Below are 13,398 nucleotides of genomic sequence, written 5' to 3'. Positions count from 1 at the left end.
AGTCAGGTTAAGCTGCAAAACGCAGGACACACACCACACACACACTCCAGCACCGAAGTACGAAGCTGAGCCCTGTTTCTTCCTAATCCTATTCATAAATAGCTTAAAAACATTCCAACTCTCACAGGAACTTGGACACCCTTTGTATCTAGAGAGCTTGTGACAAAGACAATATTTGAACTGGAAGCTTGTGGCTACAATAGTGTGAGCCAGTATCCCATTTTTAATTAACGGCTTGTTCTTCACCCTTTCCTCCCCACAGCATCAAATCCACATAGGCCTTGGAGGCTTCTCTTTATCTGTCACCGTAATCTATTTCCCCATCTTTCTCCAAGTTCACATACAGCTATACAGAGAGCATCAGGAGTGCCACTGCCTTCATGTCTGGTCCCATGCAGAACCACGTAAATATTTGGAACATGACACTCCTAACCGTGTGTCTAGCATGCCACAAAGGCAATACTTGGAAGAGTCATATTTCTTGTCAGGAGTGCGTGCAGGAGCCAGGCCCCGTGACCAATAGGACTTTGCAGGACTGGGGCCTTCCTAAGTGTGTTCTGAAGAGGCAAGGTGCGGCCCCAGAGGTGAGGCCGATTGGTAACTCACAGCACCTGGTGGCAAGAGCTGGGAAGGGATATAAGGTCAGCATTTCCCTTCAGCTTTTTGCCACAGCAACACGCTCCCTGCCTTGCAGCGTTTGGCTTCTTGCTTCCTGATCCTTGAACCTCGGCTTCTTGACTCCTTGCTTCCTGACCCTTGGACCCTTGGCTTCTGGACTCCCAGATCTTTGACCCTCGGACTCTTGGCCTCTGGACCCCCGTTCCTGCTCCCACCCTGCCATCTTGCTCCCGGTCCTGAGGTCCCCCTGCCAGGACTTTGATCGCCTGTGAACTGGACCGTGACATTTATCCGGCAACCTCTGGGGATCACAGCACTCGCGGGCCTCCACATTTTGCACCCACCAATGTCATCTACCCCTTTCAACTTTTAAAATAAAATACTTTTGATGATCGTTTGGTTGGGGGGGCTGTCTGTTCCTTTGGGGGGGTGACTTCCCCTTTGTTTTGAGAGTGAGAGGGGGGTTGTCTGTTGTTTTGGGGACCCAAACATTACCAGTTTTGAGTTGGTTTATTTATTTATTGTATTTTGAGGGGGCCGTGAGCATGTGCAAAATGTTCAGCGGCCCCCCACCCCCAATACACCCCACCTATTTTTTACTTGGGCAATTCCTAAGGCCACGCTCTCTTGCCACCTTGTAAAGGCAATTTAACAAACAGTTGTAGCTCACAGCAAGGGTATTGTGAAGCAGAAAAGGTGCACACCGCAAGCCACTTAAAGGGTAAAGGGACCCCTGACCGTTAGTTCCAGTCGTGGCCGACTCTGGGATTGCGGTGCTCATCTCGCTTTCTTGGCCGAGGGAGCTGGTGTACAGCTTCCGGGTCATGTGGCCAGCATGACTAAGCCGCTTCTGGTGAACCAGAGCAGCGCACGAAAACGCCGTTTATTTTCCCGCCAGAGCGGTACCTATTTGTCTACTTGCACTTTGACATGCTTTCGAACTGCTAGGATGGCAGGAGCAGGGACCAAGCAACGGGAGCTCACCCTGTCGCGGGGATTCGAACTGCCGACCTTCTGATCGGCAAGCCCTAGGCTCTGTGGTTTAACCCACAGCACCACCAACGTCCTGCAAACCACTTAACTATGTGTATATTCCTCTATGTAGTAAGACTTGTGGACTAGAAAGATGAAGAGGAATGACCGTTGCCTGAGAAAGCAGCTTATGCCACTATCAATGCCTTAAGTCTTTGAAATGTATCTGAAGAAGTGTGCATGCATACAAAAGCTTATACCAAGAACAAACTTAGTTGGTCTCTAAGGTGCTACTGGACAATATATAGAGGGGGGGCAAATTCAAGTTTCACAGTTAAATTGATTTGGACCCTTTGTGCCACAAACCTACTCTCCCTCCCAATATATATATATATATATATATATATGCAGGTTTTGGTGTCTTCGGGTGTCTTCCCGTGTAAGAGTCGGGGTGTCTGGGCGACCCGAAGACACCAAAACCTGCATTCCTGTACCCGTGAAAATCTACGAAAGCATATATATATATATATATATATATTTTGGTGTCTTCGGGTGTCTTCCCGTGTAAGAGTCGGGGTGTCTGTGCGACGTTTCGACGAGGTCTCACTCGTCATCTTCAGGCTGGTGCTTTCGGCTTCTTGTTACTGGAACAGAGCAGAGTCTGGTGTTTGAGTTCCTATAAATACTGTTGAGGGGTGTGGTGTATAGCCTCCAACGTTCTGGGTAAAGAGGAAGTTCCTAGATTAGTGTGCCTTTTCTTCTTTTGTTCCTTAATTACTTGAGGGATATCTTGGGTGATTTCATGAGTGATATTCAGAATATCACTGGGTGGGTCGTTAAGTGTAGATTAGTTGCTAAAGCTTTCGTGTCTTGACCTCTTGAGCTTGTGAAGAGTTTTTCTGAGAAGAAGGCTGTGCTGCATTTAGTTGTGCTCTGGCTTGGCTTCGTGTATAGGGGCGAGCTATGGTTTTGTGCCTTGTGCCAGCCAGATCTGTGTAGGGATTGCAGGGGGGTGCAGCATCCGGAGGTGCCACTATAGTTTGGCTACTGGATGGAGTCTGTAATATGTCTGTGGAGAGGGTCTGGGTTTGGGTCTGGTGTGGTTGATTGGTGACGGCGTTCTGTGTGCCTCTGGTTCTGGTGTCGGTTTTTGTGGGGAGGGCTAATTTCCAGATGTCTGGCAGGCGGGACGTGTCGTCACGCTTGTTCATGTTGTGAGGGTGTTTCTCTATCTCGATGGCTTCCATGATTATTCTCTTGTGGTGATGTTCCATGTTAAAGAGCAATTTGGAATCTGCAAAATTAATTTCGTGTCCTGTTTCTTTCATGTGTTGGAAAAGAGAGGAAGTTTTTTCTTCTTTTTTTTTTTGTCAAAAAAGAAGAAAAAACTTCCTCTCTTTTCCAACACATGAAAGAAACAGGACACGAAATTAATTTTGCAGATTCCAAATTGCTCTTTAACATGGAACATCACCACAAGAGAATAATCATGGAAGCCATCGAGATAGAGAAACACCCTCACAACATGAACAAGCGTGACGACACGTCCCGCCTGCCAGACATCTGGAAATTAGCCCTCCCCACAAAAACCGACACCAGAACCAGAGGCACACAGAACGCCGTCACCAATCAACCACACCAGACCCAAACCCAGACCCTCTCCACAGACATATTACAGACTCCATCCAGTAGCCAAACTATAGTGGCACCTCCGGATGCTGCACCCCCCTGCAATCCCTACACAGATCTGGCTGGCACAAGGCACAAAACCATAGCTCGCCCCTATACACGAAGCCAAGCCAGAGCACAACTAAATGCAGCACAGCCTTCTTCTCAGAAAAACTCTTCACAAGCTCAAGAGGTCAAGACACGAAAGCTTTAGCAACTAATCTACACTTAATGACCCACCCAGTGATATTCTGAATATCACTCATGAAATCACCCAAGATATCCCTCAAGTAATTAAGGAACAAAAGAAGAAAAGGCACACTAATCTAGGAACTTCCTCTTTACCCAGAACGTTGGAGGCTATACACCACACCCCTCAACAGTATTTATAGGAACTCAAACACCAGACTCTGCTCTGTTCCAGTAACAAGAAGCCGAAAGCACCAGCCTGAAGATGACGAGTGAGACCTCGTCGAAACGTCGCACAGACACCCCGACTCTTACACGGGAAGACACCCGAAGACACCAAAACCTGCATTCCTGTACCCGTGAAAATCTACGAAAGCAAATATATATATATATATATATATGCAGGTTTTGGTGTCTTCGGGTGTCTTCCCGTGTAAGAGTCACCCCGCACAGACACCCCGACTCTTACACGGGAAGACACCCGAAGACACCAAAACCTGCATTCCTGTACCCGTGAAAATCTACGAAAGCATATATATATATATATATATATATATATATATATATATATGCAGGTTTTGGTGTCTTCGGGTGTCTTCCCGTGTAAGAGTCGGGGTGTCTGTGCGACGTTTCGACGAGGTCTCACTCGTCATCTTCAGGCTGGTGCTTTCGGCTTCTTGTTACTGGAACTATAAAAATTATATATATATATAATTTTTTTTGTGATAAGAAAAGTATTAGGAAAACTCACCAGAAAGCATAGAGTAACATTTGCTTGGGGTAGCATGTATACAGTACGTAATGAATTAAATTTGGAATTGAATTAAAAATCACCCAAGGAACTTAATTCATGTTCAGTTCACCTAGAAATTATATGAACTACTTTCAGGTGCAGTTCAGAGATTTTTTTAAAAAATTAATACAGTGAGTTGGTTAATCTGAATCAGGTCATTCCAAGCATTGCTCAAAACCCACCTCTTCAATGAAACTTTTAGCTTACCCCTACTCCCACCCTAAACAAAGCCCAAGCATGTGTAACTTCAATTGCCTATCTTCTTCTCCTGCAACCCTTGCCTCCAGTCCTGCCACTCATGGTTAAAATTTTGCAAGCACCTTGGGGCAGAGACCAGGCTTTTTTTTTTCTTTTTTTTTTTCTTTTTTTTTTTTTTTTTGCTAATAAGACCTGACTCCAGTCTTCCCCCATTTAAATAGAACTTAACCAGAAGCACCCACAATAACAGACCCACAGGTATTAAATTAGTATTCAATTAGATATTCTATAGCAGACTATATTAACACCTGGCCCAGCACAACTGGTAATTAAGACTCAGGAGATGCTAGGCCTAGTAAGCGTTTTTGTGACTATATTCAGAAGTTACTGAAACGTTTTAAACAAGACTTGGCCTCTGTTTGTATAGCTGGCAAAGTCTACTTTGTCAGACTAGTTTATAAAGAGTCGTTGCCTTCCGTAGGAATGTGCTGTCTGCAACATTGGGGGAAAGCCTCAATACATCCCTTATAAAGCACTATTACATGCATGCTCAATGACATTTCCTTCTTCCTTCAGGCTGTACACAGTGTACATGGGGAAGCAGAGAAGAATATTTAAAATTGGAATATTCCTGCAGGATGCCAATAGGTGGAATAAACACTGTGTGTCAAGAAAGGCTGCTTGGGCGTGGCATCTTTGCCCAGTTGGGCTCTATAGCTCTCCTCCAACCTTGTGAACTGCAACAACAGAGCTCTGAAAAGCCTGCTCATATTGTTCAGCACATTGTCCCCCTCGTCTATAGCCCACAGGATTACTGTTCCTTAATCCCAGTAGCCCCTCCACATTATTGCAAGGCTGAGGAAATCAATGGTCTTCCAGATGCTAGACTCCAACCACCACCATCCCTGACTACTAGCCCCCAGGGGGGATTATGGGCTGCAAGTTCGTCATCCTTACCTGTGACAAAGCACTTGAAGGATTTAGACTGGAGGTAAAATGCTGGATTGAGTTCTGCACAGGTTCACACACCAGTTTGCTCCAGCTCAGATATAGCATGGGTGGGGTTCTCTCCCTGACTTCCTGTTTCCTTACTGGGTCCTGATTCTCTCCCACTTAGGTCTCTTGCTCATGATCAACCCTGTAACTAACCCAAGTGCATGCAATTGAAGCAATCCCGTTTTCTGCCCATGCTTCCATTTCCTCTCTTGTTCCCCTGTGCCTATTTCAGATTGTAAGCCTCTTGGGATAGGGACAAGCCCTACCTCTTTTTGACAAGTGCCACAAAACAGATGGTGTTATACGAATGGTCTATAATAAGACAGCTAGAAGGGGGGGGGGAGAGAACATCAGAGCTTCATTTCCTTGCCTGCTTGGATCTTTCATTAACAAAATGCAAACCTGGCTGCATTCCCGTATCCCTAATTGGTCTGTGTTTAGCAGAGGAGCAGACCAAGAACTTCAATTAAGCCAAGAAAGCCTTTATCTTGATCAATAGCCTTACCTCCATTCCTACCCCACCCAAACTCTTAAAAAACCATGGGTCAAAAGGTTATGAGTGGGTTACAACGTGCTTCTGTTGTGTTCTAGAGGTTTTTTTAGTGAGAATGTTAGGACGCAACATATCGAAGAAAGCCTTATCATGGGTGGCTTCAGATTGCCATTTACCCAGCTGTAACTTGCACACGGCCATTTGATTTTGCAGCATCCTGCCAACTGGTAAAGAGAATTTTACTGTTTCCCCAGACTTCTAATCAGGTGGCTTCATTGTATGATGTAATTCTTCTTGCCATCAAGCAGGATGCTGCAGCCTAACAAAGTGGTCACATCCGCACTGTATATTTATCCCGCAGTGGAGTGGTTCTTTGCATCATTAGAGCAATGGAGGGATGTGCTTTCGTAACCAAGAACAGCAAAAATGAAATTGCTGTCACACTGAAAACTATGTGCCACCTTAGAGGAGGAAAATAATTCTAGGAATCAGAGAAGCAGAGACTCTGTTCCTGGAAATCAAGAATTCTGCTAGCAATTTCAGACACACCAAATATAGACCCACCCAGTCAACACATCCTGACTATATTAGCATGGGAGTGGGCACGGTTGAACCATGAAATGTTTTCCTGCTAAACAGCCTTGGCCACAAAATTACTTTTCCGAAGCTCACTTTTAGGTGAAAGTTTTAGCCGCTTTATTTGTTTATTCCCAGAACTGGTGACTTTTGAGTGAAGGAGGCAACATTTCCTTGGAGCTCTCTCAGTTCCCAAGAACAACATGCTCGTGGTGACGTGTTCCAGCTGCTCAAAGCAGCTGGCTGCCTTCTAAGCAGCAGAGACTGATGTTTACAGCTGAAAGTTCGGAAAGCCAGTCACACGAAACTCTGATGGTGAAGTCCCCCCAACCCCCTGGTTTACACTTGCTGCTGTAACTCAGCCAGTCGAGAACAACATACTTGGTAGAATCAATTTTCTTCCCTACCCTGTTCACTGTTCACTTTTGAGTTCTAGTGGAATGGTGTGCAAATGCTCCCATAAACAACAGCCCCATCTCTCATGCGCCTCTTTTGCTGGGTCACCCAAGACACACGACATACCGTCGTCATTATTCTGCAGGTTTCCCCAATTTGAATCTGCTTTGTTAGTTGCTTCTTGAGCGGGAGAGAGAAACACGCAGTAAAATGACACCACATGTTCCATATTGGTAGGAGTAATCAAAGAGGATGATACACATGTATTCCCGTGGCACCTTTACAACTGCCTTAATGTCTAACTCCAACCTGAACTTCCTTCACACCCCAGGATCAATTGCAGCAGAAGATAATCTGGTCCAGGCCAATTGCGATGCACTGATTCACAAGGCTTCTGAAGCAAAACATGGCAATAAATATCACCCTGCTTTCCTATCTCTGTGCTGGCGGCAGCCAAAAGCATCTTGCAACATGTGGTTCATGAAGGACAATACACAGACTGTCAGCATCAGGGCGCTGCAAGCTCTCTTTCTCAGTGGGTTAAATTTTAAAGGCTATGAACTGATGAGAAAGGCATATAGGAAATACCATAGCAAGAAGCACAGTAGAGGAAGATTAAAGGCAAAGGCACTGAAATTAAAGAGGAATCCTAGAATGAATTGTTTAAAAGCAATGGTGGTGGCGGCTTTTAAAAAATTACATATAACTATAGAAATAACTGTCCTGCCCACCTAGCAGTTCAAAAGCAAGTCAAAGTGCAAGTAGATAAATAGGTACCGCTCCGGTGGGAAGGTAAACAACGTTTCCATGTGCTGCTCTGGTTTGCCAGGAGTGGCTTAGTCATGCTGGCCATGTGACCCGGAAGCTGTCTGAGGACAAACGGCGGCTCCCTCAGCCTACAGAGTGAGATGAGCACGCAACCCCAGAGTTGGTCACGACTGGACCTAATGGTCAGGGGTCCCTTTACCTTTATAGAAATAACCGTATCACAAATATTAATATGAGAAGGTCCCAAAGTATTCGATCTTCCTAAATGACCATTTAGGACTTTACTGACCGGAGAGACAATCTACTTCAAAAGGCTGGTGCAAGATTTAACCATTCATATTGCACTGCACAGATGCGAATATGGTAAATGCAGAAGTAACTTGATCAGATTGTATCTCATCAAATCAATCGAGGTGAATGAGTGGCATAAACATTCTTGCTACTATGCAGGGTTATTGTGGAAATTAACCAAAGGACGAGCGTATAGCACTTTCAAACAGGACTGAACAGCAGGCTATAATAGTGAATTGCAAGTTGGTGTACTGTTGTGGCAGTAATTTCCCCAAGAGCAAACCGAAGTTCAACATACGTAATCTTCTGAATGGCACCAATGTCTATGGGAAACTGTTACCATCTTAGACCCAGTATATTAAAAACAGCCCACAGGAGAAACTGGGCATACCATATTCATCATCCAGCCAGAAATTGCTATACACTTAAAGGAAAAAAGCCAGTGTGGGAGGATAACTTCCTACACAGCTAGGTTTCAATAAAGTTAATCTGTAAATCTTTGATCTTAAAAACGCTGCCATTTGTGATAGCATTTAGTCGTGTTTTAATATTCCTGGCCGCAACCACACATAAGAAGAAATGCAGCACAAGGGCAATTGGCACATCATTAAAAAGAAATGGCTTTTTAGAAGGCAAAACAACCCTTCGGCCACAAAAACCTCAAATTCTCTCTTTTAAAAGGAGTTAACTCCAGATGTTGCAAGAAATAGAAGAGTTGTTGGCATGTATGGGGCAGTTTCTCCCAGTCTCTCCATTCTTTTTAAATTGCATCCTATTTCTATGAAGAAGGGCATTATTTTCCTGTTGTTTGAACCAGGCAGAAGAGGCCGTTACTGGTCTCTAAAATGCTGCCGCACTAAGTAGCAAACAACATGCATTGAGATACAGTTGCTAATCCCAACCTTTCTGTTATTTTGTTTAACAAGTTTTACCGACTGCTTAACCAGGAAAAAAAAAACATCTACAGAGTTTACATAAAATAGTAGCAAATATGTGTAAGAAAATGACGATATCAACAGACTTTAATCACAAGTCGACATAGCAGAATTATCAAAATATGGATAAAATCAACAGAGTTTAAGAATAAACATAATAGAAGAACGTGTCTGGGTAGGATTCCAAAACCTGCTTCATCCTTTTCAATCTTCTTCTTCAATAGCTCCAAATACTTTTCGCTCCATTTCTGTTCAGAGGATCAAGCAGAAGGCGTGTTTCCGAGAAAACATACATCCCATTCTCCCTTGGTTGAGAGGGGCTTTGCAGGCACAGACATTTAGAGGTGCACAAACACTTGGATGGGATGTTCCTCGCTCCTAGCTGGGCAAGTCTCATACTACTGCCCCACCTATATGGTTGCTTTGTTCACATTCATGCTCACCACACTTCATGGGAATTTCACTACAGGGAAGGAAGTCCCAAGCAGTTGCGGTGACATGGGAAGGGGGCAATTTGTGACCTAGTAATTGGAGTCGGAGTGCAATCTTTTTTTTTTTTTTAGTGCAAACAAGAGAAGAATCACACAGAAAGCATATGGGCCAGTGAGCTCATTGGTTTCCCATTGCCGTTCTTCACATTTTGTTTTTTGCACATAGCTATGACCCCCTTTGAATACAGAACTGGGGCAAGGGGAGAGGAGGGTTGAAGGGGTTCTGGTCAAGGTGTATAGCAAGGTCGATGTATGTTCCACACCTGACACAGGAAACCCCACAAGCGCCTCTTTCCTTCCTTCCCTCACACAGCCTCAGAAAGGGCAATTAAAGAGATCAACAGGCCTCAAGCTGCATTAAGCCTGGCCCCCGGGCCTCACCAGCTCTATCCAGTTCACCATGTGCAGAAGCTATGCGTATTCAGATAACGGCCCTGTTCTTGCGAAGGAATAATGGCCAGACTAGTTGCTACTGGCTTGGCAGTCATAGCTTCATTATTTTCTATGTTCCGAAAGAAGAGCAGGACGGGGCAAGGGGGATGGGAAGCAGGGGTTCCAAGGGGCAAGTAAGCCCCTCCCCCACATAACTGATCGCAAGGTGTGGTGCCCACACACCACCGGCCCCTAGGAGTTGGCTCCTATGGTAGGAAGCATCACTCCTGACTGGCAAACGCTATGCAATGCTTCAAGGGAAGACTCCATATCCAATCAGCAAATTTTGATAAAGCCTTTTTCCGCTGGGAAAGCAAGTGTCATCACTCCACTAATAGTCCTCCTCGGTTAGCCGCATTTACTTTCCATAGAAGAAAATAAGATTTCTTTTCTGCTGCCAAATATTTCACCGCAACAGTCTCAAAGAGACGTAGGAAAGCTTGGAGGAGACAGATGGAAACGACGCTCTCAGAGATGGCAGCTATATTGTCAGGATCTGAAACATGAAGGAGTTCGTAAGGACTCCTTCCCACAGAAACACAATTTCCTTAAAATGACAGCTGACACTTCAGAGAAAGCTGCAGAAAATTCTCTTCAGAGGCAGTTCTGCTTCTCCCTTCCCCTCATTTGTTACTATAATGGGAGTATTTTTATTTTTAAAAAAAGAAATGCTGATACACATGACAGAAGGAGAATGTTTATTTGAAAGATCTGGTTTAACTTTTCCTGTCAAATATGCTTTTGAGTCAGCACAGTGTTGTAAAACCTGGATTCAAACCCACACACAACTCTGAAGGAGATTTCCGTGGCTTATTTCTATTTCTCAGCCTAGTAGACCTCAAAAGTACTTGAAATGGGTTAATAGCCCCTTGTATGATTTTTATCTCCAAGCCAATAAATACACAAAAAGAAACCAAGAGTCACTGAGGGTGTTCAGTGTTGGACTCCCAACTTCTCCCTCCACACCAGTGCTTGTCCAACTTGGGTCCATACCTGTTGGTGGACTACAACTCCCCTCACCCCTGACCACAGGGCCCTGCTAACCAGGGGTGATAGGAGTTTTAGTCCAGCAACAGCTATGGACCCAAGCTGGAGAAACACTGGTGTAGAGGGAAAGTGGGACCACATTTCCAGGCCCTACCCCAACACTGCATACCCCATAGCCTCCGTCATACTCCCTGGCATCTGGTATCTGTGCACATACAGATGCACCCATGTTGGAGCTCCTTCACATGAACAGGAACCCCAGTTAATCACAATAGTCTCCTTTGTGGAGTCAGCCTTTCTGGCACTAATCTGCTGCCTACTCCTGGGCTGAGGAGTCCAGGGCAAAAGTCACTGCATATGTTCCATATACTTCACAAAAGCAAGGCTGTCCCCTGTTTTGGCCTTGACTTCTACCGCACATGCCAAAGAGCCTCGCCAACCCTATCTGACTAAGTTAGCAATCTTAAAACACACACACACACTTCCTAGAAAGCAAGCCTCTATCAAGTTCATTCAGAATAAATGAATGAATTTCTAGGTAAACTTGCTTTGGGTTGCCTTGCAAGTTGTGTTTGGAATTGCAAAATTATATTAAATCCACAAGCTTTTTCATAATTCCCCTCAACAAGGTTCCAGACCCTCTAAGTGTCTCTATTTTCCAGGGCATCCCTGACTTAGAGAAGCCGTCCCGGTTTCTGATTTGATCCTGGAATGTCCCACTTGTCCTTAGGATGTCCCTATTTTCATTGGAGAAATGTTGGAGGGTATGGAGTTATCTGACTCCCAAGATGTCTGAAGGCAAACCTGTACAGTGGTACCTCCGGTTGCGAATGGGATCCGTTCCGGAGCTCCGGCCGCATCCCGAGGAATTCGCAACTGGGGGTGCCGCTTCTGTGCACGGCACATTTTAGCGCTTCTGCGCAAGCGTGCACGGCATAACCCAGAAAGATACTTCTAGGTTTGCCGTGTACATATCCCAAAGGATACGTAACCAGAGGTGAACGCAACTAGAGGTACCACTGTATAAGGAAGTTTTTTTGAAAAATGTTTAATGTTTTATTATGTTTTTTATGTGTTGGAAGCTGCCCAGAGTGGCCGGGGCAACCAGGTAAGATGTGTGGGGTATAAATAGTAAAATTATAATTATGGAATAGGATGTCCCTAATTTCGTCGGAGAAATGTTGGAAAGTATGATGTTCTTTTATATAGGAAAACAGAAGCCAACATCAACCACCAATGCAATGCCCAACTAATGTACAAGAATGCTCTTCCAGTAATAAAATCTAGCATTCATCCATCTACAATTTTTCAGAAGCATGCAAAATTGAACACTAAGACACTAGTTTTTGCTAAGATTGACTGTGCATACATTTGCTGATAATGTGCATGAAATTACCTCCACACACACACAATAAACATCATGCTGTAATCATGCAAAACAACTGGGGGGGGTGCATGTAGAAAAACCAGCAGAGTTTTTGCACAATTCATCTGTGTCCACATCCACAGAAGGAAGATTAATAAGCATTTGAGCCAACCAAACATACACCAGCCTCTTTCTCTCTCACGGCATCACCAGGAAATCAGCTGGTTTTAAGCATCAGTGCTCTGGCCTGGAGAAAATGGACCTTTAGCCGGCCTCATTTGCTACAGAACGCACATTCAGTGAAGCTCCCAAACAGCCAATCCAAACTGACAGGCTAGAATTATGCCGCAGCGCCTGGACCCAGTTCCAGTGAAGATGGCAAATTGGCACACAGAGCATGCCTCAAACAGTCCTCCAGTCAAGACAAGAGAATGAATGCATCCCATTTACATGTGTATAGGAGAAGGGACAGCTATTCCCCAAGCCTCTCTCTGCAAAGAAACAAGAGACATTCTCTTCCCAGCTCTCTGTCTCTGTCTCTTTTACTCTCACTCCTTCAGAGTATGCAGGAGTTTCACTGGAGGCAAAGGTAGTGGGATAATATTATAGAACAACATCTCAAGTGTGTGTGGTGATGGTGGGGTCAAGCAAAGAAATGGGGCAGGGGACAGCAAACTTTTACAGCAGGGGGCCAGTCTACTGTCCCTCAGACCTTGTGGGGGGCCGGACTATATTTTGGGGGGGAAATTGAACGAATTCCTATGCCCCACAAATAACCCAGAGATGCATTTTACCGTATTTTTCGCCCTATAGGACGCACCGTCCCATAAGACGCACCTAGTTTTTTTGGGGGGGGAATAAAGGGGGGGAAATTATTTTTCCCCCAGGCGCGGGGCTGGGGCAGCCTGAGCTTCCCCCGACCCCAGCCCCCAAACAGGCAGCTCTCTGCAAGCCGTGGGAGCCCAGCGGTGGCTCCCGCTGCTTGCCGAGAGGTCCGCGAAGCCTGGACGCGCTGAGATCAGTGCGCGCAGGCTTCGGCATGGAGGCAACTCTCCCCAAACAGCGGGAGCGTTCCCGCTGCTTCAGGAGAGATCCGCGAAGCCTGCATGTGCTGATCTCAGCGCGCGCAGGCTTCGGGATGCCGGCATCTCTCCCCAAGCAGCGGGAGCGTTCCCGCTGCTTCAGGAGAGATCCGCGAAGCCTGCACGCGCTGAGATCAGCGCGCGCAG

General features: G+C 45.4%; 1 protein-coding gene across 3 annotated transcripts in view; it reads right to left on the bottom strand.

Annotated features, from left to right (window-relative positions):
* The window catches only part of PALD1 (phosphatase domain containing paladin 1), a 108,746-nt gene that overhangs the window by 57,540 nt on the left and 37,808 nt on the right, over window positions 1-13,398 (bottom strand). The window lies entirely within an intron of this gene.

This window comes from Podarcis vaucheri (assembly GCF_965113315.1).
Source record: "Podarcis vaucheri genome assembly, chromosome: 5".
Classification (NCBI taxonomy): Eukaryota; Metazoa; Chordata; class Lepidosauria; order Squamata; family Lacertidae; genus Podarcis; species Podarcis vaucheri.
Note: the sequence above shows the minus strand (reverse complement) of the source record. Positions and strands in the feature narration are given on the sequence as shown.